The following is a 26,380-nucleotide window of genomic DNA, read 5'->3' as shown; positions in this document are numbered from 1 at the left end:
ATATGCTGCTAAACCAGAGTTCAGCACAGGATTCCTTCACATGGGTAAGTCATGACTCAACGAATTAATTGAGTACATTTTTCCAGGTTTTAAAAAAAGAGTTTATTTATCTATTTGACAGAGAGAGCGCGAGAGAGCACAAGCAGGGGAGGGGCAGAGAGCAAGAATCTCAAGCAGACTCCCTGCTGAGCAGGGAGCTGGATGTGGAACTCAATCCCAGGACCCTGGGATCATGGCCTGAGCTGAAAGCTGACTTTTCATTGACTGAGCCACCCAGGTGCCCCCATTTTTTCAGTTTTAACAAGTGTCTCCTGTACGTTCTTGAGATAAATTCCTAGAAATTAAATTACTGGGGCAAAAATACAACCATTTAAGAATTTTGGTTCCTGGAAATATAAAGGATAAAATGTGAGTGAAACAGGTAACTTCACCACTATCTGATTCCAGAACTCTTTCTTCACCCTCAAAATCAGCCTCCACCCAGCAGCAGATGCTACCCATTCCCCTCTGGCCCAGCCCCTGGCAACCACTACTGGGCTTTCCATCTCTTGGAGTTGCCTCTTCTAGAGATTTCCTGTACATGGAGTCGTACAATATGTGGCCCTTTGTGACTGGCTTTTCTCACCTAGCACAAGGTTTTCTGGTCCCTCGATGTTGAAATATGAATCAGTATTTCTTTCCTACTTACTGCCAGTCTTCTGTTTGTGGATCTGCTCTGTGTTGTTTATCCACTCATCACTTGATGGGCATTAAAATAGTTTCCACTTTGGGGGGATTGCAAAATAATACCGCTGTGAACATTCATGTACAAGTTTTTGGGACCTATATATTCGTTTCTCTTGTATACCTAGAGGCAGAATTGATGGGTCAGGTGGTAATTCTATGTTTAATTTTTTAAGGAACTGCCAAACTGTTTTCCAAAGTGCCCAAAGAGTTTGGGTTCTCATTTTTGGTTTTATTTTTATTGTAACTCTGTATGGTTGTCAGGTTCCTTTTACTTTTTTTCTTGATTATTTATGTTGCATTTTCCTGGACTGGCAAGAGGGGATGGAGACAGGACACGGTCTGCACAGTCTACCCAGTTTTGCGGATCAATTGATCCCTCTTCTATTGTCAGAGTGAAGGGCACTTGTTTGATAAATGACGCCTCTTTCTTCTGCCATATTTCAGTATGGTGTAATCTCGCTTGGACCGGACCCTTACTTGTAGCTGTTTTCTTCTCTCTCTGCCTCTTAGGTGTGCTGTAGGCATGAGCAATGGATGTTTTGGTTTTCTCTCCTTGCTCTTCTGTACAATTTTTAGGAACATGAGTGGAGAGAATCTAATTTCAACAGCTGCCATCATCCTTTGGGGTAGCCAAAAGCATATTTTTGGATAGCGGAAAATGCCATAGGGAAAAAAGCAGGCAGAGATGATGGAGCAAACCAGGATTCTATACAGACAGGAGGTAGTTATGAATTAAATTTTGTCCCTTAAAAAGATATGTATTGAAATCCTAACTCCCAGTGCCCATGAATATGACTTTATTTAGAAATAGGGTTTGGTAGATGTAGTCAAGTTAAGATCAGGTCATATTGAATTAGGGGGGCTCTAATCCAACGTGACTGGTGTCCTTATAAGAAGAGAAGAAGAGGGTGCCTGGGTGGCTCAGGGGTTGAGCGTCTGCCTTTGGCACTCGTCATGATCCTGGGGTTCTGGGATTGAGTCCCACACTGGGCTCCCTGCAGGGAGCCTCCTTCTCCCTCTGCCTATGTCTCTGCCTCACTCTCTATGTCTCATGAATAAATAAATAAATTCTTTTAAAAAAAGAAGAGGAGAAGACACACAGACATATAGGAGTTACTCTAGCTGACAATGGAGGCAGAGATTAGGAGGACCCATCTACAAGCCAAGGGACATTAAGGATTTTCAGAAACCCCCAAAAGCTAAGGGAAAGTGTAGAACAGATCCTTCCCTTGAGCCAAGGCCTGGTTTGACCTCTTGATTTTGGACTTCTGTCTCCAGAACTTTGAGAGCATCCATTTCTTTCACAGAACGACACAGTTTTAAACCACCCAGTTCATGGTTCTAGCAGCCCTGGAAAACTAATATAGATGTCAAGGAAGGCCACTCTAAGGGCTTATCCCAGGGAAGAGCTTTCCCAGCTTAGGGCAAAGCAAGTGCAAAAATTATGAGATGGGAGTATGCCCAGCAGGTTCAAGAAGCAGCAAGGAATATGAGGTGATATATAACTAACCTTACTGTGGCCATCGTTTCTCGATATATACCTGAATCAAAAACTTCATGTTGTACACTGTGAATCTGCACAATGTTGTATGTTAATGACCTCACAGTAAAGCCGGGGGAGGGGTGCAGCAAGGCGCAGAGAGTCTGGAGGCAGTCAGCACGCGGGACAGCAGACTGGGGGACTCACATGGCGGTCAGAGGCACCTCAAGGACTTCACGTCTGATTCTGTAAGGGGTAGAAGGCCGTTTTCAGCCCGGAATGGTACAATCAGATTGTCATGATGGAAACTGTCTAGCTCTTCTTTTTGAGAGAGAGAGCATGAACAGGAGGGGCAGAGGGAAAGGGAGAGAGAATCTGAGGCAGACCCCATGCTAAGCATGGAGCCTAATGTGGGGCTCGATCCCACCACACTGAGATAAGGACCTGAGCCCAAACCAAGAGTTGGACACTCTACTGACTGAGCCACCCAGCTGCCCCTCTATCTAGCTTTTTTATGGAGAACAGCATGATGAGACAAGAGTGGGAACAAGATGACCCATGGAGGCCATTGCAACTGTCCAGTAAAGATGGTGGCCCTCTGAGCCAGGGTGGGGGCAGGCAGGCAGCAGCACTGCAGGCATAACCAGACTGTCAAGTCAACAATATTGTGCACAGGCAGGATGTTGGGTAAGTGAGAACCAGAGGAGTCAAACCTCATTGCTAGATTTCCACCTGTGCCACTGACACCCCCGGGGAGATGGAGATACCTGGGGAGGAAGGAGGATGAGAATTTTGTTTTAAACACGTGAAATTTGAGATGCTAATTAGATGTCCAAGTGTATAAACAACTCTGTTTTCTCTCAAAAGGGGATTTAAACACATTCCCTGCATTTCTTAAATGCACACACCTATACTTTGCATAATGCAGATGGGTCATCTCTTGAACATTCAGATGTTCAAAACAGGTCCTCTCTATCCACTTAGCTGTCATGTTAGTCAAAGGCAAGGAGGATGTCGGCGTCACAAACGGCTGCTGGCAGGTGGCATGCTGCTTGGGAAGATAGAATTGAGCTGGTTCATCGGGCCACACACTCCTACAGCTTGTCTGTGTACTTTTCCAAATACCGTCCGCCTTTAACAGCAGGTTTTCTAGCACAACCCAGTTTCCTCCCATGAGGAGGAAATTGGAGAGATGCAAGTATTCCCTGGAGAGTTATTATCCATTATCACCAGCAAGAAAGCAAGTGGTGGCAAATGATGTTTTGTGCTCTCCACAGTGAATGATCTGTGCCACTCGTTTCGAAAGAACTACTCTTTTTATGTAGGGGGAGTACAATGGTTAGTTAGAGAGAGAGAGAGAGAAACCAGGGTAGTCAAGCATATTTGCATTTTGGTTAGACTGAAAGTCCCCGGCAACTGCTTCTTAAGTGGTGTTTGAGGCATTAAAGCTGCTAGGTATGTTTTTGCTATTGAACGAGGCTCTGCTTATAGAGAATTCTTCATATGGAGCCCACATGCACCAAAACAGGTGCTAAGAGAGTGGAAGATGCAGGAGAGAGAGAGAGCATGAGTGTCCTTGCAGAGGTCAGAGGCCAGGATCCAGCGCTCTGGGAAAGGCTGACCATGACCCACCAGGAAGGACTCATGGCCACGTCCAAAGAGAATTCAGAAAGGTGTGCAAGAAGGCCAGGGCTTGTGGCAAGTTCCTAATCAATGATTGCAACTTCCTCTTTGAAGTAGGAAGGGAGCAAGAGAATCAAGGGCTTCAGAAAACCAAAGACTCTAAAAATCTACCACCATAGAAGATGGTAGACAGAGCCGACTTGGGGATATACCAGGATTGCCAGGCATGTGGCACCCCCCACTGAGGAAATGCCTGACTGAGATTTCTGTCTGGTCGTGCCCCACAGCAACAGCACGTAAACAAAAGAGGCAGGACACTGGTCCATGTAGGCCAGGTGTTTCCAGATAAGTATAAAAAGATAAAGGGATAAGGGAGTTCCAAATGTTGGAGGGGAGACTACAAGATTGGTTGAGGAACTAGTTAGTGTAGGCTGTTATAATCATCTAAATGCCCATATTTTAGTAAGTTAACACTAAACACTAGGTCTCACAGCCCAGTGTGGGGCCAGGTCAGTGGGGTACTCACAGCCCCCAGCCCGAGCACAGAGAAAGAACAGCAAGTACTGTGCTAGAGCAATTTTCGATGGGTCAGACAAAAGTGGCAGCAGCATGACCTCTTCTAGCTGCAAGGGATGCTGGGAAATTGTAGATGTACAATTAAAAAAAACAGCATTGAGAAGACATGGCACTTGACTTTTATAGCATAAATGAATTCACATTTAAGAATTCTTCAGATTTTAATATACTTTGATGACATATTTTATGATAGTAGACATCAATCGACAAAATGTAAGGCTACACCCTGCAACCAGTGCTGTTGCTAAAAATGATTCTTAGAAATGACTCCCTCTCATTCTTGCTGTTGCCCTGTGGAGCACACAGATGTACAAACATGTGTGTGACAGATGGAGAGGCTGAGGCTCAGAGCAGTTGGGACTCACACACCCAGTGGGGTTTCAGGGCTCGACTGAGATGGGCATGGAAGAGAGACTCCATCTCGTGGATGGAGTAGGCAGCAGAGGGTGGGCAGAGAGAAATGTGCCCGCAGGCTGGGGTTGGGTGCCCCCCATGAGAAGAAGCGACATTCCTTCCCCTCTTCCAGGACAGGCAGCAGGGCCTAAGCCAGTAACAGTGGAACTGTCACAAATGTTACAAAGCCCAGACAACGCCATGAAGAAGATGGCCCATGAATATCACTATGCTGGACATATATTACCCTGCTATATTAAAAAAATGTTGTTTTTATTTCAGGAAAAATCCTCACAAACCCGATTTTTAAAAAAGTATGCATAATAAGACAGCAGCAAAACCAAAACTATGACTCAATTGTCTTTTCTTTTTTTTTTTTTTAAGATTTTTAAAATTTATTTATCTATTCATGATAGAGAGAGAGACACACAAACAGAGGGAGAAGCAGGCTCCATGCCGGGAGCCTGATGCAGGACTCGATCCGAGCACTCCGGATCGCACCCTGGGCCAAAGGCAGGCACCAAACCGCTGAGCCACCCAGGGATCCCCCTCAATTGTCTTTTCAACTCATCTACTGGTTCTTCTAGAGGCTCCATATTCCCATAGTAAACCAAAGTGGAGTAGCTTTGTGGGCATTTAATCAGACATTTATATTTTCTTTAGGTAAATAGTGTTCTGATCTCATAAGTAGATGTGGACATGGAAAAAATATCTGTGTTTTAAAGATTAATGAGTGTGTCACTGCTCACATTTATATTCAAATGGACAAGAACAGTTATTCCAGGGGCAATACTTTTTACACTAGTTTAATAATGGCACTGAGAGTATCCATTAATAGTGAAAAGGAGACCGTAAGCCATTAATGGTTTTATGACTTCTGTGTGTTACAGCCAAGGATACTTGTAAATTTGTGTATGTGTGTATAGCTCATTAAATGTTCTACTGAATTATAATATTCACCTAATATTATGTGGCCCTTGTTTATACTCAGGTTTTAAAGTATAATCTCAGAGATAAATCAGGTCAGCTAAATTAACTCACAGGGAGGGTGTCTGAATTCTATTATATAAAGTTTCTTCTTCTCAAAGGATATAATTCTCTGCATTCTTCTGAATAGAATTTTAATTTCCTTTCTCAATTAAAAAACAAAAGAACATTTTTGGCTTTGTTTGTAATTTATGTTTAAAAAAGTGTCCTTACAAATCAGCAAAACAAAAGAAAAAAATGCTACAGTTACAACCACATTCTTAATTCATCTAAATATCATTAATGTTTCAAAATAGTTTTATTTTACTTATTTATTTTTCAAAATAGTTTTAATAACTGGATTCTAATCACAAAGGACAGACATAAACAAACATTAAAATTTTTTACACATGGGCACCTGGTTCAGTTTGTTAAGCATCCAATTCTTGATTTCGGCTCAGGTCATGATCTCAGGGTTGTAAGATCGAGCCTCTGTGACTGGCTTGCACTGAGCATAGAGCCTACTTAATATTCTTTTCCTTTCCCTCTGTGCCCCCATTCCCACCCTCTCTCTCTCTCTCTCTCTCACTTGCCCTCAAAAAAAAAAAAAAACGACTTTTACATGAAGCATGTATTTGTACTATTTGTCAAGAAGAAATCTGAAGAAATACTGATTATATTTGTTTGTTACTTCATATTTTAATTTTAAATGAGGAATATGCTCTGTTATTCAAAATCCAAAAGATATGTATCTAAAAGGTATATAATGGAATGCTCCTACGGCATTATTTATAATACCTAAAACCAGAGACAATCCAAATGTCAAAAAATAGTACATAAATAATTGCAGTGTGATATATTCATGCAGTGGAATATCGTACAGCAATAAAAATGAACAACTATTTACTCACGCAGCAATGTGGATTTCTGCAAGCACGGTGCAGAGGGAAAGAAGCCAGGCATAAAATTATCTGGATGATTTGGTATGCTTCCATTTCTGTCAAGTTCCAAACAAGGCAAAACTAATCCATGGTGTTAGAAGTATGATAGTGGTTACCTTTGGGGAGGAGAAACAGGACAGTTTGGGGGAAAAAGCATCACTTCTAGGGTGCTAGCTATGTTCCATTTCCTGACCTGGGTGGTGGTTATCTGGCTATGTTGTTAAAAGAAGAAAGGCTACTCCATGAATGAAAATGTGAGCGCTGCATTTATATGTTTTGATGAATGGGAAAGGGAAAGGGGAAAAAATCATGGATTTCTTGTGTTAGAAAAAGAGACGTTCATGTGGTTTTGCCAATTAAGGATTGCAGCTTGTACTGCAGATCAGGCAGGAGTCCTCGTCGACACACATGGTCATGCAAAGCCTGTCTCGTTCTGTAGCTGGGAAGGAGTTTTCACTTAGGTCTGGTGACCCTAACCGGGGTTGTTCACACTCTTGGTCGTTTATCAGCTTCACTAGTAGGCTGCTCAAAGTTTACTTATGAGCTTATTTATCAAAGTCATTTATCAGCTTTGGCTGGTTAGAACAGGATTCGGATTTGATAAGTGCCAGGAAAGTGTTGCAATGATTGTAAAATTGTTCTTCCACAGCACTTTCTTGTGGCCCTGTCTTAGGGATGAAAGGTTGAATGCAAAAGATAAGACAATTACCAAGCTTTCAGATCTGGGTTTCAGATCAGCTTTGAGTGCTGCATCAAGTAGATTTTTTTGTTTTTTATTTATTTATTTTATATTTAATGAAGTGTAATGCATACCCAGGACAAATCTCTGTTATTAGTATGCAGTTCTCTGAAAAACAATTTTTTAAAGATTTTATTTATTTATTCATGAGACACAGAGAGAGAGAGAGAGAGAGAGGCAGAGACATAGGCAGAGGGAGAAGCAGGCTTCCTGTAGGGAGCCCGGTGTAGGGCTCAGCTGCTCAACTGCTGAGCCACCCAGGCATCCTTACAGTTCTCTAAGATTTGACAAACATGTAGTTGTGTAACCAGTGCTACCATTACACATATGATTAAGATACTTAATCATAAGTATCTTAAGTATACTTAAGATTCCTTCACCCCTAAATATCACTCCATTCCTAATTCCCAGTTTTTTGGCAACCCATGATTTGTCTTATTTCCCTTCAATTTTGCCTGTTTTAGAATGGCATATGCCTTTTGAATCTGGCTTCTTTCATACAGCATAAGGCATCTGAGATTCATCCCCAATAGTTGAGTTGTATTCCATTATGTCACTGTACTGCAATGTGGTTATCAACCCACCCTGGTCAATGGACAATTAGGATATTTCCAGTGTTTGGTGATTATGAATAAAGTAGCTTTAATCATTTGCATACAGATTTTTGTATAAAGATAAACTTTTATTTCATTTGGGTAATACCTAGGAGTAAGATTATTGGCTGATTTAGTAAGTAAGTGATAAACTCTTTCCAAAAGGGTCTGCACCATTTTCTTTGCCATTAGCAATATATGAGAGTAACTGTTGCTCTGGATCCTCACTGTTGTTATTGTTCAATTCTTCAAATTTTAGCTATTCTAATAGGTGTGTAGTAGTATCTCATTGTGGTTTTTATTTTTTCCAATGATAATGTTGAGCATCCTTCCTATTTCTTTGCATTAATCCAAGTATCTGTCTGCTATCAGAATTCTTCCACCTTAAAAACTTCCTATAATATTTCTTACATTGTAGATCTGCTAGTAATGAACTCCCTCAGTTTTTGTTTGTCTAAAAAAGTCTATTTCTCCTCAATTTAAGCAAGATATTTTCAATGGGTATAGCATTCAGCGGTGAGAGTTCTCTTCTTTCCAGACTTTAAAAAGTTTCCATTGCCCCTTGGCTTGCATAGTTTCTGATGAGAATCTACTGTAATTCTTACCCATCTTCCTCTTAATCTTTTGTATTTTTTCCTTTTGGCCTCCAAGATTCTCTCTCTCTTTCTCTCATTTGCTCTTTTTGTATTTGACTATTTGAATATAATGTGTTTAGGTAAATGATTATGAAGTAGGGCAGTATTTCTCTTGCTTAGTATTCACTAAGCTTCTTGCATCTCTGGTTTATTTCTCTTATTCTTTCTGTAAAAATCTCAGCCATGATCTCTTCAAATATTTTTTCTATCCTTTTCTTACTCTCTTCTCCTTCTGAGATTCATATGACACAATATTAGACTATTCGATACTGTCTCACATCTTTTGGATTCGCCTCTTTTTTTTCTTATTTGTATCTTGGTTTGGATAATTTATATTGACCTCTCTTCCAGTTGACTGATCCTTTCCTCTGTGGTGTCAAGTTTTAATGACCCACTCAGGCATTTATCATTTGTTTTGACCAAGTTTGCTTTATTTTTTTTAAATTTTTATTTATTTATGATAGTCACAGAGAGAGAGAGAGAGAGAGAGGCAGAGACATAGGCAGAGGGAGAAGCAGGCTCCATGCAGGGGGAGCCTGATGTGGGATTCAATCCTGGGTCTCCAGGATCATGCCCTGGGCCAAAGGCAGGTGCCAAACCGCTGCGCCACCCAGGGATCCCCCAAGTTTGCTTTATTCTGGCATTCCATTTGATGCTTCCTTATAGTATTTATTTATTTGCTGAAATTCCTCATCTTTTCACGTGTATTGTCAAATCTTCCATTAATCTTTAACATATTAATTGTAGTCATTTAAAATTTCCTATCTGTACTTCTGACGTTGAGTCATATCTGAATATGTTTCTGTTCATTGCTCTGTCTCTTGAAAAGAGTTTGTTCTTTTTGTATGCCTTGTAATTTCTTGTTGAAAGCCAGATATGGGGCAGCCTGTGTGGCTCAGCAGTTTAGCACCACCTGCAGTCCAGGGCCTGATCCTGGAGACCTGGGATCGAGCCCTGCATCGGGCTCCCAGCATGGAGCCTACTTCTCCCTTTGCCTGTGTCTCTGCTTCTCTGTGTGTGTGTGTCTCATGAATAAATAAATAAAATCTTAAAAAAAAGAAAGAAAGCCAGATATGGCATGTTGCTCAGTAAAGGCTAAGTAAGTGGTATTTTGCATTGAAATGGGAAAGGGAACATCTTCTGCTAGGCTTTTAGGGTGGGAAGTTTAGTCAATATAAGCAGTAGTTGAGTTGGATTTGGGTTATCTTTTGCTATGGTTACTCTCAGTGCACCACTGGCTTCAAAATCCAATCCAAAATATCTTGTGCATAGATTGGAGCTATGCTGACAGAGTTTTTCTCATGCTCCTGTTCTATTCTCAGCTTTACGTTTTTCCTATGGTTCCATGCCTCAGGGAGAGATGGCATATGGAAGAGGCTAAGGACACAGAGTGGCATGAAGAATTGGGGTCGTTATCACACTCTAATAATGGGTGGAGCTAGAGTGTATTACGCTAAGCAAAATAAGTGAGAGAAAGACGGATACTATAGAATTTCATTCACATGTAAAATTTAAGAAACGAAACAGATGAAATAGGGAATAGCAAGAGAGAGAGAGGAGAGAGAGAGAGAGAAGCAAACCTTAAGAGACACTTAATAGAGAAACTAAGGGTGGCTCGAGGGGAGGTGGGTGGAAGATGGGCTAAATGGGTGATGGGGATTAATGAGTACACTTATTGTGATGAGCACTGAGTATTGTATGTAAATGGTGAATCATTACATTGTACTGCTGAAACCAGTATTATGGGACATGTAGATTAGAATTTAAATACAAATTTGTTAACTAGAATTTAAATACAAATTTGGGGAAAAAATTAAATGATAAATAATAAAAATCAACATGAATCCAATGACATTTAAATATCACACTACTCACCCCAAAAGAGTTCAATGCAAAATAGATGTTGCCTGATACTTTACATGCAGTTTGTGTCTTCATCGTTTATTTTCAGGCAGATATTTTCTTTTAAGACCAATGCTTTAACTATTCCTTGTAAAGACATTTAATTCATTGTTATTGCATATTTATTTACATTATAATTTATGACTGATCATAAGTAATCGGCTATTATCTTTCTAAAATTTTAGGTTAGAGAAATTATTAATGCAAAATACTCTTAAGTTTTAAAATATCATTATGTCTCATACTGATTTTTTTAAAAGATTTATGTATTTATTTGAGAGAGAGAGTGTGTGAGGTGAGCAGGGGGCAGGCAGCAGAGGGAGAGGGGAATCAGACACCCCACTGAGCACAGGCCTGATGAGGGGCTCAATTCTATGACCCTGAGATCACTGCCCAGGCCAAAAAACAAGAGTTGGATGCTCAACTGACTGATCCGTCCAGGCACCCCTCATACTGTTTTTAAGTAGTTTGCCCTCCTGAGTGTTGTGTGGATTAAAAGAAAAAAAAAACAAAAAACACTTCTATTTCCTAAGTTGAAGAGATCTATGTAGCTCATGATTGTACCAGATATTAAAACCTTAAGGGTTAATCCACATCATCATTGAGAATTGTTATAGAGGTCAGTTGTACCACACTTACATTTGCAGATTATTTTGCCCAGCTGTTCAGCCAAGACTAAGCCACTCAAAGAAACCAGACTCTAACTTCATGTCCATATCTAATTAATACTGATACTTTTTTTAAATTTTTATTTATTTATGATAGTCACACACACAGAGAGAGAGAGAGAGAGAGAGGCAGAGACATAGGCAGAGGGAGAAGCAGGCTCCATGCACCGGGAGCCCAACACAGGATTCGATCCCAGGTCTCCAGGATTGCGCCCCGGGCCAAAGGCAGGTGTCAAACCGCTGCGCCACCCAGGGATCCCTGATACTTTTTTTCAACCTGTGTAACAGTTGATCTTCTAGGCATATGGAAAGGGAATCCAGTACTTAACTTTAGCAGGGTTGCTAAAGTATTGACAATTAACCAGTGCCCTATAAATACTTTTATTTTGGCAATGGCCCACAAGGTTAACTTCTAGAGAATTTAGCTTGACACAATGAAATAACTCAAAACAACTAGACTATATAATTTTGAGAGAAAATATATAAATTAAGAAGATAATACTTATTCATATCACTTGCAAAATGTCTGTCTACTAAAATTGCTACCGACTATAAGGTACATACCTTTTAGAAAACACAATTGGTCACACATTGTTCTTTTCAGGCATATTCATATAAAAATAGAAAATGAACATTTGTAGCAAATGTCACCCACGTAGGTATGACTGTAAATCAAGAATCAAACAACATGTACCCTTGATTCTAATCATTATTATAACTTAATAATCTGTAAATTATATCATGAGTTGTAATCCCCCATCCACTACTAGAATATGCCCTGTATGGTGATTCTAACTCATGACCCTGAGATCAACAGTCAGATGCTCTGAGTCAGATGCTCAGATCATGAGCCAGGCAGGTGCCGTATATGGCGATTCTCAAAGAAAAAATGTGCACATCGATAGGTTCTCCAAACCTCCCAAGAGAGGTATTTTTCTTTACATGTTCAAGTCTTTCGTCCTATCCGTGTGGACAAATACTGGTACAACTACATTCACTGCAATTTTCTTTCTTGTAACTTCTTTAGCAAAAGTATATGCAAATTTAATGCATCTTCCTTTACTGACGCTATACAAAGATTGGCCAGAATTGCCTTTGAAACCAGTATGTCCTCTAGTAACAATAGATCCTCTTTGGTGTTGAATCATAGCCTTTCTGGCAGCTTTCCAAGTCAGCACAGAACCATCAGGTTAGTATGTGCCAAGATATCTTATCTTCAGCTTTTGTTCTTAACTAAAAGGCTATCCCTATTAATTCCAGCTGCATTTACTAAGAGATAAAGTCGACCTAAATTTTTCTCCATCTCTTCAAATGTATTTTGAGCCTTATGTCTTTTGGCAGCATCATAGCTAAATGCCAAATGATCTCCACCACAGTCACCAGCACCAGTGGCTTTGGCCACTTGCAGACTTCTGAGGATGATGGCCAATCAGTAGCCCTTCTGGGCCATTAATTGGGTCACTGCCCTGCACTGTGGGAGCCCCCTCAAACAGAGCACACTGCCCATCTTAGATCTCAGAGCCACAAAATCAGGAGAAAGAGAGCTAGCAGATCTTTTCCAGATTCCTTCAGCTTTTAAGCCATCATGGCTGAAATGGAAAAAAAACAAAACAAAAAAAAGGCCAAACTGCCACAAAGAAGTAGTACCACTGTACTGTTCCTGCTCCTACTGCCCCAGTTTAAAGTTTTTGAGAGTTCCAAAAAAATAAATAAATAAAAAATAAAGTTTTTGAGAGTCCCACTGGTACCTCTACTTTTCCTGCAAATCATAGTGAGTAGGGGCAATAAGATTTTGATTAAATGAGAATATTTTACCAAGTTCCTTTATGACTGTCCCAGTACCTTTAACACTAAGGAGGAGTAGGGATAGTATCCCCCAGGTGGGACAAAATATTGTCTAACAATTTGTGTAGATATTGCAGTTCTTGCAGTGGTGTTTCTGCCTGAGAAGTCTTTATCACCCAGAAAATTTATAAGTGATCTTGATCACAGGTTCATAACCTTATGACTTGGATGAATGAACAAAGCCCTTCTTTAAATATTTAAAACTCCCCTGGGACATGGTTCAGACCCATATGTATCCCACCTTCGCAGTTCTGGTTTTTTTCTGGGTTATGGTGGTACAGATTAAGCATAAGTCCTTCATATCTCTAGCTCCCATGGAGAAATTTCCCCATAAACTCTTATTTGTGGTGGAAACAGAGTGACTACATTTTGGCTAACATTTACCTCATTTTAAGGGTGCAACCAAATGGCCATCTTAACTGCATTAGGAATCATTAAAATTAACAGAACAATTTGGTTTTAGCGAATGTTTCTTTTTTTCTGAACCTGAGGCTGAATACCCCATGTCTGAAACAAATTTTATGTATAAATATATTCATTTTCTTATATTTGTCTCATCATAAATCAGTCCTATCAGCAAGGACAAAAGGGCCACTTATTTTAATGATCTACCAATGTATTACTTTCATCTTCTTTATCATTACTCTTTTGTGGCTATTAGTTCCATCACTTGGTCTGACCCAGCTTTGGGTGGAAGATTATCCTCTTATACAGTTTTATATAGTCTCTGCCTAACCTTAATGGTATCGACCTTGATCATTTAAGAAGAACATTTGTTCCACATTCTCTAGGGAAACATCAACTCGATCTTTCTCTTGGACACTCAGTTTTACAGTTGCTCTTATAGAGTCACGAGGCTCTCCTTCATCAAGTGGTGGAAGCAAGACTGTGGGGTTGAGATGATTACAGTGACAAATGGTCATGCAAGAGTCCAGCAATAGTAGTCGTTAATTTCATCCTGAGCCATGCTTGATGTTGCTAGCTACTAGTTAGGATTGAACAGCATGTGGAACCTATGCAATTTGTGGTGTGGCAAGGGTAACATCCACAGAAGCATCTACCAGTTTTACAACCACGATCATGGCACATAACAGGGAGGAAGACACTACCCGTTGAATCTAGAGAAGTACTTGAATAGGAAGTGGTGTTTCCCATGTTGTTGAGCCAAAGCCTCTACCATTGGTACCCTCCTGCCACCCTCCCCGCGCACCCCCCCCTTTTTTTTTTGCTTCTGCACAAGGAAATGTACTGAAAGGACATAAGATGATTTTTTAAAAGAGTTTATTTATTTATTGTTGAGAGACACAGAGAGAGAGGCAGAGACATAGGCAGAGGGAGAAGCAGGCTCCCCGTGGGGAGCCCGATAGGGGACTCAATCCCAACACCCCAGGATCATGCCCTGAGCTGAAGGCAGACGCTCAACCGCTGAACTACCCAGGTGCCCCAAGATGATTTTTGTTTTGTATTCCAGTAGACTTGGAATTAGAATCACCTATAATTTAGATTTCAAAGAGACAAGTCAGTTGCAGCTTCTCAAGTAAATTCTGGTTACCTGTTTTTGATAAGTTTTTGAAGGTATGATAGTTGCCTATCATACCTCTTAAATTACGCAAATCCTGTCAATTCCCATGTAGTTGTTAAGTTTGGGTATTGCTGGATCCATTTAATCCAATGTGGGGGTAGAGTGTCTTCTTAGGTAGAGAGCTCACCTCCTAAATACTGAACTACCTCTGACAAAATTGTAACTTTTCCTTCAGGCTTTACCATATTAAGCCCCTTGCTCTTCCAAGAGATAGGTTGAATCCTTGTTTTCCAGGAGAGATAAATATGAAGTAAGATCTTCTATATTTAATGAAATCTTAACCTTTTAGGAGTATTACCTTTTTTAAATGATTACTTAAAGGCTGGAAGGAATATAAAGTTGCTTGTGTGAACCCCTGAGGCATTACTGACCAAATATGTTATTAGTCATTCCGAATAAAGGAAAACCTATCAACTGTCTTTATTTATAGAAATGCTAATGAACGTGAGGCCACTATCATGAACTATTTACCAGTAAGTGGAACTAGAAAGAGAAGAACATTAACATTACACACTTCTGGAAACCTAGGAATAACTCCATGAATGGCTCTTAAGTCTTGCACAAATTAATATCACTTTCCCCTAGGTTTGTAAGAAGAGCATGCTTAACTTGCACAAGGAATGTTTTGTTGTTGCTCTGAGGATCTATGACTGGTTTATTCCTTGAATAACTTCTGATTTCAAAGGATATTAAAATAGCTTCAGCAATGACTGAGAAGGACTACCCATATCCTTATGAGGTCTGTTCCCATCATATTCCTTCCATCAATAGAGCTTTTGTTCATAAATTGTCATGTGCCAGTTGGATTAAGGAAGCTCAAATTCCAAGAGTCAGGGCACCTGGGTGGCTCAGTGGTTGAGCGTCTGCCTTTGGCTCAGGTTGATATCCCGGGGTCTTGGGATTGAGTCCTGCATCAGGCTCCCCGCAGGGAGCCTGCTTCTCCCTCTGCTTACACCTCTGTCTCTCTCTGTCTCATGAATAAATAAAATCTAAAAAAAGAATAAAGTTCCAAGAGTCATTGTCTAGGCCAGTTTAAGAAAGTCAAGTGCAGAAATAATACGCTGTGAAATTGTGTTTCTAGTGGTTCTTTATTTTCTGAGAACAATCTTTCCGGTGAGCACTTAATCTGACGGCCACATTTATGTGAAGTGCTTCTGCCAGGTGGCCGGCAGGCATGGCAGCCCGAGGAGTGATCAGTGCTGTTCTGTTGGGGCTGATACGGTAGTCAAAGGCTCAATGGGTGTAGAAAAGGAAGCAGGCTTGGAATACCTTCTGTAAAACAATTTCCCGGAGTGACTGGTTGTTTTATTGCAGTGGGGCTCAGGATAGAAAGAGTAGCTCTTGTGTCAACCAGGAATTGGCCTCCTTGTCTCTTTCTGTTCACAGATGTGGTGGGCAGGGTCCTCATAATGCCCTCATGCCCCAGGAGTCCTGTCACTGGTTATTCAATCAAGCATTAATCTAGGTGCCGCCAAGGAGGGATTTTGTAGTTGTAATTAAATTTCTACATCAGGCGACATTAGGATTCAGAGATTCTCTCTCTGTGCACACCTCACCTAATTATGAGTCCTTAAAAGCAGAGGATTTTTCTTCTAAAAAGGGAAGTCAGAGAAATTCCAGGAATGAGAAGGAATCCAGGTGCCATTGTTGGTGGGCAAGAGAGGCCACATGTGAAGAAACGTGGCAGCCCCTGGCCCCCAGCCTGGCCAACAACCAGAGAGGAAACCAGGAGCTCAGTTCTCACCACAGAACTGAATTCTGTCGGCTTCCCGAATAAGCTCCGAAGTGGATGCTTCCCCTGAGCCTTCAGCTAAAAACCCAACCTGGCCATCCCCTTGTTTTCAGCCTTGGGAGACCCTGGGCAGAGAGCCCAGCTGAGCCCACTGCCTTCTGACTGACAGAGCTGGAGAATAATAAATGGGTGTTGTTGTAAGCCGTTAAGTTTGTTAGGCATCAAAAGGAAATTAATGCAATAATTTCTCTTTTTCCGAAAGAGGAAAGAGGGAGCATAGCTGAGCACTTTTATGGCCTTTGGAATTAAGTCCCTGGAGCTCTTTTGGCTACAATTAACATTTTGCTTTCGAGACAAGTCTGGTGTGGAAGCATAAACCAGGTATTTGACCCGCCTCCACGAGGATGTGCCACAGTCAGGAAAAATCCCACATGACTCACTCCGAGATAAACAAAAACAAACAAACAAACAAACAAACAGCAGGGTCTTCACATCTTACTCTAGTCCTCTCAAATAAAATATCAAGCGTTTCCCACAAAACCATTGGATGCTTATGAATATGACAACCAATGAGAAACATGTGAGCAAATTACTGGCTTCTCACTAGGAACACACTATTGGATATGTGACAGCCTTGGCAATATTGCAAGAATTGTGTGTATGTGTGTGGTTGTTGTTCTTTTAAACATTTATGCTTTAAATAAATGAGTAAATGCTTCTGAAGTCTGACTCCCTTGTTCTTTGCCCATCAACTTGGTCTTTTCTTTCCCAAACACTTTTGCCCCTGAGTCTTCCCTTGATACTGGACACATTTTTTTTTTTCAAAGTCTCTGCTGTTGGCACTATCTCTCTCTATCTTTTCTCCATTTTAGACTTTATTCTAGGTTAACTGAGAACCAGAATTCTCACATGTCTTATCCCTGGGGTTCAGGTTTGGTGTTGAGATCATTAAATTGGAGGGCCATGGATTTCTTTCCTTTTCTGTATTCTTCATCCCTAAGTGTTCTCTGATAACATCCTGCTCTATTTTGCAGGTCCTCTAAGATTGCAATGTGCCCAATTTCTTCGTATTGATTTAGGAACTTGGGGACTCAATGTATGATGACTTATTCAGACAGAGCCCTTTGGTGGTTTGCTTCCCTGTCTATATCTTACTCTTTGTAAGTAACTTTAGTGAAATGTAATTCATATACCAGACAATCTGTCCATTTAAAGCGCACAATTAAATGTGTGTTAGAATATTCCCAGAGTAGTGCATCCATCATCACCACAATCCATTTTCATATATTTCCATTGTCCCAAAAGAAACTGTACCCCTTAACCATTATCCCCCTCAGCCTTCAGCAACCACTAACCTACCTTCCACCTATAAAGATTTGCGTATTCTGGACACTTCATATAAATAAAATCATACCATGTGGACCAATCCAATGTGGATGATCTAGCTATGGCCCTTTGTGACTGGCTTCTTTCACTTGGCATAACGTTGTTAAGGTTCATCCATGTTGTAGCACATATTAGTACTTCATTTATTCTTCTTGCCAAAAAATATTCCCCTGCATATACCACATTTCATTGGTTCATTCAACAATTGGCAGACATTTAAGTTGTTTTCACTTTTTGGCTATTGTGGATGCTGCTGCTATGAATATCAGTTTACAAGTATTTGTGTAGACATATGTTTTTATTGCTCTTGAGTATACACCTAGGAGTGGAATTACTGGATCATATGGTACTTAAGGAATTGCCAGACTGTTCTCCAAAGTGGCTGTACTATCTTATATTCTTACCAGTAGTGTGTGAAGTTATGAAATTGGAAATTGTGAATCTTACAACTCCGTTCTTTTTTCAATAATTTTTGGCTATTTTAGGTCTCATGAATTTCCTTAAGAAAATCAGGGCACCTGGGTGACTCAGTGGTTGAGCCTCTGCCTCTGGCTCAGGTTCTGATCCCAGTATCCTGGGATCGAGTCCCTCATCAGGCTCCTCTTGGGAAGCTTGCTTCTCCCTCTGCCTATATCTCTGCCTCTCTCTCTCCCTGTGTCTCTCATAAAAAAATTAATAAAATCTAAAAAAAAATTTAGAATCAGCTTGTCAATTTCTGAAAATAAGTCCGCTGAGTTTTTGCTAGGGATTGCATAGATTCTACAAATCAATCCAGGGAATATTGTCATATTAATATTAAGTCATTCAATCCACGAACATGAGAAGTCTTTCCATTTTTCTAGGTCTTCTTTCATTTCTTTCAACAATGTTTTATAGTTTCCAGAGTGCAAGTTATGCATTTTTTAGTTGAATGGATTCTTAATTATTTTTTATTACTTTAGATGCTCTCTGTGAGAAGTATTTGTTTTTCTCAATTATTTATTCAATCTCTTTTCTTTATATATGCATATTTAGATTTTATTTTATTTTTTTTCTTGAGTCAGTTTTAGTAGTATGGGTCTTTCTAGGAATTTTTTCCATTTCATCTAAGTTATCTAAGTTGTTGGCACACAAGTTTTTCATAGTATTCCCTCATGACTATTTTTTATTTCTGTACAAGATTATTTTTTATTTCTGTGTTTCTGATTTCATTTTTTATTTTAGTAATTCTATTCTCTTTTATTCTGGGACAATCTAGCTAAAGGTTGGTCAATTTTGTTGATCTTTTCAAAGAACTCACTTTTGGTAGTATTGATTTTCTCTATAGTTTTTCTGTTCTCTATTTTATCAAATTCCTCTCCAATTCTTATTCTTTCCTTCCTTCTGCTTGCTTTGGGTTATTTTGCTCTTCTTTTCTAGTGTCTTCAGGTGGAAAGTTAGGATTATTGATTTGAGATTTTTTTTTCTTTTCTAACATAGATGTTTATAATTTTAAATTTCTCTCTAAGCGCTGATTCAGTTGCACCTTATAAGTAAGTATATGCCTGATTTTCTTTTAGTTTATGCAGCTTGAATTTTATTTATTTATTATTGTAGTGTAGTATACATAATATTTGTCTTTTAATCATGTTAAGTGTTATACCTGACTCTTGCATAAATGTTTCAGTTAATCTATATCTTACTTCTCCAATATTTTATGAATGAGTTGAAATTTGGATCCAATCTATTTTAACCAAGATAACTTCATGTATATCCCTGAGCAGTTTCCTATTTCTTTAGCATTCTTTAGGCTTTCTAACTACCAAAGGCATATAATCCTTAGGATTATATCTTGCCTTTTCTAACTGTGATTTTCATTCCAAAGTCATGAAAATTAGGTTAATCAATTGGTGAAGGCAAGGCCTAGAGTACAGATATCTAATAGATCTCTAAATTGTTGGGGTGCCTGGGTGGCTCAGTTGGTTAAATGTCTGCCTTTATCTCAGGTCATGATCTCAGGGTCCTGGATTGAGTCAGCTTTGGGCTTCCTGCTCAGTGGGGAGCCAGCTTCTCCCTCCCTCTCTGCTTGCTCATTCTCTCTCTCTCTTTCTCTCTTTCTAGCATGCGTGTGCACTTTCTCTTAAGTAAATAAGTAAAATCTTAAAAAAATAAATTATTTGGTAACTGTTTTTCCTATCCTCAGTGGGATTTGGGAACTCATTTGTTATAGCTATCAATTATACTCTCATCCAAGGTTTAAATACTACTGCATAAATGCTGCTAGCCAGGTGCAATAAGGACTTAAAGGGAAACTGAGTCATGATTTCATGTGACAGCATGTATGGCTGCCAGGAGAAGAGGATAAGATTTCTCAGAGTTTGAGTCATATTGGAGAGCTCCCCTTCACCTATCTACAGAATAAGGGATTTGGTATGGCATAAGCATATCTTCCTCACAAAAGGTTTCGGGGGAATAGGAGGCAAAGAAGTGAAGTGTGGAGAAATTGAGGGTAACAGAAATCTCCATGATTTTGGAGAGCTCCGGAAGTATGTGGGGGATCAGAGATGTTCCTGATCAACTTTCTCCTTAATCCTGCTAAAGGACCTTACAAAAAGTCCAATATCGATCATTTCAGCATTTATAAATGTTTGAATACCTTAAAAAATGGCTGTTGAATATTTGGAATCTCATCCTGTTATTTCCAGTGCTCCTCATGGATATGAAATCTTACAAAATCAAAAATCCCTCATAACGATCATTATATCACTAAATTATCCTTGGCAAAAGACTTCCACTTTGCCAAGTAAATGAAAGAATTAGTATTATCATGAGTATACATGTAAGAATTCAGAGACCACATTCATTTGGGGAATATAAATAATAGTGAAAGGGAATAGAGGGGAAGGGAGAAGAAATGGGTAGGAAATATCAGAAAGGGAGACAGAACATGGAAGACTCCTAACTCTGGGAAACGAACTAGGGGTGGTGGAAGGGGAGGAGGGCGAGGGTGGGGGTGACTGGGTGGCGGGCACTGAGGGGGACACTTGACGAGATGAGCACTGGGTGTTATTCTGTATGTTGGCAAATTGAACACCAATAAAAAATAAACTTATTATTAAAAAAAAATAATTCAGAGACCGCCCCCAGGAGGAAGTGCTATTTATTTTCAGTTCCTAGTACCAGTGTTTAACAAAGAAACACACAGAAGGAATTCCTTTTCTAGTCAGAAAACAGGATGTTTAAATGTTGAAGTGTATAACATGGTGCTTTCTCAACTGAATGGTCAATTTAAGTTCAGCATTTTGGTAACCACCAGACCCTTAATGGGTGTGGAGTAAGGCACAGCCCAACCACAAACTTTCTGCAGAATTTTTAGAACAACACTCAGAGAGACAAACCACAGACAACTGCCATAAGTGTAGCAAATGACACAGACTTTCTGAGTCAAAAGGAGTTCAGTATTCTGGCCAGCACTCGTTTTTATGAGTTGATGTGTATTTGAATGAGAAGATACAATCGATAATTAGGATCACAAGATTTAGATCTATGAAGACTCTGCAGATAGAGTTTGGCCTGGATGTTCAGAAGCTCAATTAACATCTTGTTCTCAGGCCTGGTGATGAACACTTCTTCCAGCAGATAGTTAGCATTACAAAATAATGTCATACCATGTGTCATGTGATGAATATTCCAATGCTGACCAGGATTCCAATGATGACTAAGAAAGAAAGATGTTACTGCTGTTGAGTGACTCACCATCAGAAGCAGCAGATTCCCTAACTATGGGCACACTCCCTACATTGGGCTGTCTGCTGCTCCAGAGGAGCAGAATCTACAATGCAATCTTGGTAGAACCTTCAGGATTGTTAAAGAATTCCTCAGTGACTGAGAAAATAGAATCTTGGATTTGTCTACTTCCAAAACAATAGTAAACTCACCCATGGAGATAGCCACTGAGTGGCTCCTTGAAGGAAAATGTTAGTTTTGTTTTGTTTTGTTTGTTTTCTCTAAAAAATCAGTTCATCGTGATTATACTATACTCAAGAATTAAAGGTTGTACCATGGACCTGGTGGCATAAGTCCATAAGTCGGTCCATACAAAGCTTAAAACACAGATCCCTCTTGTCATTGGTTAGGAAAAAGTCCTGGACCTGGAGAGGTCCACTTATAATCTCACACTTTAGGATTCTAGATATTTATCAACGTTAGCTGGTTTGAATCATTTGGGGTTGAAATACAGCTTTCCATTTTGACACATTTGAGGCAAATCCTACTATAAAAGCATAGTTTTAACTTGAGTGTCCTCTAAGAGATGACTCTTTGATCTGAGGACTGCTTTATTTCAAAAAAAGTTATTTTATTTTATTTTTTAAAAGATTTTATTTATTTATTCATGAGAGACAGAGAGAGAGAGAGGCAGAGACACAGGCAGAGGGAGAAGCAGGCTCCATGAAGGGAGCCCGATGTGGGACTCGATTCCGGGACTCCAGGATCACACCCTGGGCCAAACGCAGGTGCCAAACCGCTGAACCACCCAGGGATCCCCAATAAATGTTTTTTTAAAGGTCAAATGAAGATCAAATAAAATCTTTTTAAAAGTCTCTTTATTGTTTATTAATTGTACAGAAACACTCTCACTAAAAATTATTAAAAACCAAATTGTTTTGTTGTTTGTAGCGGGACTGATAACGACTGAATAAGCATCATTACTTTCTAAAGTCTTTGTTCAATACTTTGTGATGCATAGGTTTCTCAACTGGAATGACTTTGCCTGTCACCACCGCAGGGACATTTGGCAATGTCTGGACACATTTTGATTGTCACCACTGGGAGAAGGGGCATGCTATTGGCATCTTGTGGGGAGAGGCCAGGGATGGTGCTAACTAACCTGTGTCAGTCCCCCACATCCATGAATTATTTGAATTAATTAAATTATCTGGTTCTTTCACAGGCACTCTTGGCTGCCTAACAGCTACTCTTCTTTGTTGACTGAGCCAGATTTCCTTTCAGTTTCCTATCTTTCATTATGTCGCAGACTGAACCAGTTCTGACCCAATGGGCAGCCACCATTACTCTCTGAAGGTCAAGATGGTTAAATATGGGAACAGATACACACGGAGTTGCCCAACAGGATCCTGCTCATCCTTGCTTGCCTCTGCCCCACATTCATTTCTTCCTGCCTGCTGGCAAATAGCAGCCCCAGACCACCTCCAGATGTTTGGCTGAAAGTCCACACAAGTAAGAGCTTCCTGTAGACTTCTCCCCTTGGAGATGTTGATGATGGGATGTGTTTGACTTCTCAGGATGCCTTGTTGGTCAGCCCTGATTCTCCAACTTCCCCTCTCAGACCTTCACTTATCTGGCTCCTCCAATAGCCAGTTAAGGTCTGGTTCCCATAATAGATCGTCATCCCAGTAGTTCTCCTTCTGACAAAGCCTAAAGGTTGAATAGGAATATTCCTCAGTCTTGCACTGGACAGTGTTCTCTGTCCTTGGTGTTACGATATTTCCATCTTTTATTGCACTTCAGAGAGAGTCTGGCCTAATCCAGGAAGGACCATCACTCTGATTTGGGCAGGTTCTAAAATAGAAAGGCATCATTCATAACCTCACATATCCATTTGGGCACATTCATAGAAAAGGTGACTTTTTGAGAAATCTGATTTTACTTTCAATTTTTGGAGAGAAAGTAGGCTATGTCATATATTTCTGAGAAGTGGATCTAGGAAGTTTTGCGCACTCCCCCCCCCCCCGCCCCCCCTGCTCACTCTAAATGTCCCCATGGGGTTTTTGCAATGATTTACTGGCATTGCATCAGAGCATAAACATATTTAATCAAGATCTGATCTCAAGGACAATTATTTTTTCCATCAAATCCTAAGCATAAGAGTCCAACCACACCTGAAAATCTTTTTGTTTAGATTTCTGGTCAGTTTCCTCTTTTTGAAAAAAAATGAGAAGAACCTTTTTCTGCAGTGTGTTAGGATTTACTCATTTACTCGTCCTTCTGGCTTATCCTTTTGACAGCCAGCACAAAGTTTCCAAGGAAGTAAGCTTCATGTTTAAACTATGTTTATGTTGAACTTTATCTGTCTAAAAATCAGGCATAAGGATCTGATTCTAAAATAATTATTTGTAGTAGAAAATTTTATATAGAAAAATTTATATATTTACATACTTAAATTTGATAAAAATTTATATTTAAATTTACCTAGAAAATTTTAAGGTAGTACATAAGTCACTATAGTTCCCTCAACCCAGAAATACCACTGACACCGTCCTGAGCACTTTGATCTCATCTCTGGAGATTGTATATATTCATAGTTTACAAAATTAGGGCCAAATTATATATACTGAGGAGGTTAGTGAACTTCAAGAATAAAATACTCCCCTGATGCAGACTGGGGAGTAATGCAATATTTGAAGACATGAGAGAAATAAAACTATGCTGGTGTTAGGGTTGTTTAGAAAATAATTCTGAGACAGTAGCAGAAGCATTATATCATTGTCTTTTCTAAAGTCTTGGTTTTGATGATGGACACAATAATGCTGTGGAATAAACAATTTCAAAGTTTCAGTGGCTTGTAGCAAAAGCATTCACTCTTGGGATCCCTGGGTGGTGCAGCGGTTTGGTGCCTGCCTTTGGCCCAGGGCGCGATCCTGGAGACCCAGGATCGAATCCCACATCGGGCTCCCGATGCATGGAGCCTGCTTCTCCCTCTGCCTGTGTCTCTGCCTCTCTCTCTCTCTCTCTCTGTGACTATCATAAATAAATAAAAATTAAAAAACAAAAACAAAAACAAAAGCATTCACTCTTAATGCATGGCTCTCAGGGTCCACTGGGCTCGGCTGATCTAGGTGGGGCTACACTGGGCTCTGAGGTGCTCCAAGGGCCTCTTATCTTCTGACCAGCAGTGCCTGGAACATATTCTTCTCATGTTCAATGGCCAGAGCCCGTCGCTGAGCCAAACTGCACAAGCTCATTCAAAGCCTTTGTCTTTGCTCATAATCCAAATGACCACAGATGACAATATTGCCTTCACATTGCTGTTAAGAACTATAGTTTTGATGAGAAATGTGGGGCCAGGGTTTGAGCTTGTAAAGACCTCCAGTGAAAGGTCAGCCTTCACCCAATGCAGTTTTTGGTCCTTTCTGTCCTTGAAGTAGGGACCAGCTCCACTTTTCCCATGTCTGCATCTCTGGTCTCCTTCATAGTAGGGCCTAGCCACCATGGGAAGTAGACATTTGGTGTCAGATAGATTTATGCTCTGGAGGCATTTTCCTTCCCAAATAGCCTTACCTCATCAGAATGCAGAAGGGACCTGGCCCAAGAGCTCCCATTATTGATGACACCAGCCAATATTTCAGACACATCTTTTCCTTGCATCAGCAATGGCAGCTTCATCCCAACTTTATAGGAAATGAGCAAGGTTGCAATTAATGCCCATAAATCACACTTGCCTGGAGCTGACTTCTCTTTTTTGATTCTTCAATGCATTGTGGGCTCATCAAAAGGGCTCAGCTAAGACTTGATAAGTCAGTCTCATGTGACCTGATTCACAAGGGGGCAGTGCAGTGTGACCCTGAACACACAGAAGGAGGTCCCTCCCCCATAATGCTCTATCGTGCAGACCCCACCAGGTTGTGATTTTGGCTTCACCTCCCAGCATAGCCTCCTCTCTTGCTATTCCCCAGTGCCAGGTGGCTATGTGAACACAGTACAGCCCCGTGGCACTTCCAAGCATCTCCATGTAATCTGTGTTTCTGTTCCACACACATCCCGCCCTGCAGTCTATAGAGCACAAGACTCCTGAACACACATATGAGTGAGACTGGGTGTCCCAGACTCACAGACCTGCATGGGGAGGGCGTTAGTGGGAAGAGGTGGGCAGAGCTGGCTATGAGTTGTAGGTTTTGGCCCCAGCACCAACAGAAAGGGGTCCTGGCCTGCTCAGGGATAAATAGAATGGAGTCCCGGCCTTATCCCAGATGTCACAGCCAGCACTGAATGGCGGCAGTTCTGATAGTTATTTTAACCTTCCAGGGAGAGCTGAGCTCCCACCTGTTTGGCAAACTGGCCAAGCCTTTTCCAAGCTGGTCCTGGAGGCCTCCTCCCTACTCTGTGGTGGGCACTTAAATCTATTGCACATGATGGGGCATCTGGAGACCTTGAGACATTCTTGGGGCATCACCACTCATAGCACCAGGGGTGCTGAGTCAGCCAAGGGCAGAAAGTACCATTCATGCAACTGGGAAGACCCAGGTCAGACTCTGAGCACTGAGCCCATAATGGAATGCCTACCCCACTTAACAAAACAGACATGATAATGGCTGCCTTATGAAATTTCTTACTGCAGAATTTTGCATAAGCTTCTTTTTTTTTTTAAGATTTTATTTAGTTATTCATTAGGGACACACAGAGAGAGGCAGAGACATAAAGAGATAAGCAGATTTTCTGTGGGGAGCCCAGTGTTTGACTTTATCCCAGGACCTCGGGATCACGCCCTGAGTCAAAAGCAGATGCTCGACCATTGAGCCACCCAGGGGTCCCTTGCATTAGCTTCTTGAGGTTGTGCTTTTCCTTCCCCATCCATGTATCTTTACGTTCTGCTTTCCTGGTTTGCTTGGGTTCTTTT

General features: G+C 40.5%; 1 long non-coding RNA gene and 1 pseudogene across 1 annotated transcript; both read right to left on the bottom strand.

Moving 5' to 3' along the window:
* Positions 1–468: 468 nt before the first annotated feature.
* On the bottom strand, positions 469–21,607 carry LOC140610118 (uncharacterized). The gene is made up of 5 exons (XR_012011903.1): positions 21,414–21,607; positions 6,676–6,821; positions 2,920–2,973; positions 2,268–2,452; positions 469–1,432 (listed from the first exon to the last, which is right to left on the bottom strand). It is a non-coding gene; the product is annotated as an uncharacterized lncRNA (long non-coding RNA).
* On the bottom strand, positions 11,977–12,749 carry LOC140610835 (3-oxoacyl-[acyl-carrier-protein] reductase pseudogene; annotated as a pseudogene).
* Positions 21,608–26,380: the final 4,773 nt, after the last annotated feature.

Source organism: Canis lupus, chromosome 2, assembly GCF_048164855.1.
Source record: "Canis lupus baileyi chromosome 2, mCanLup2.hap1, whole genome shotgun sequence".
Classification (NCBI taxonomy): Eukaryota; Metazoa; Chordata; class Mammalia; order Carnivora; family Canidae; genus Canis; species Canis lupus.
Note: the sequence above shows the minus strand (reverse complement) of the source record. Positions and strands in the feature narration are given on the sequence as shown.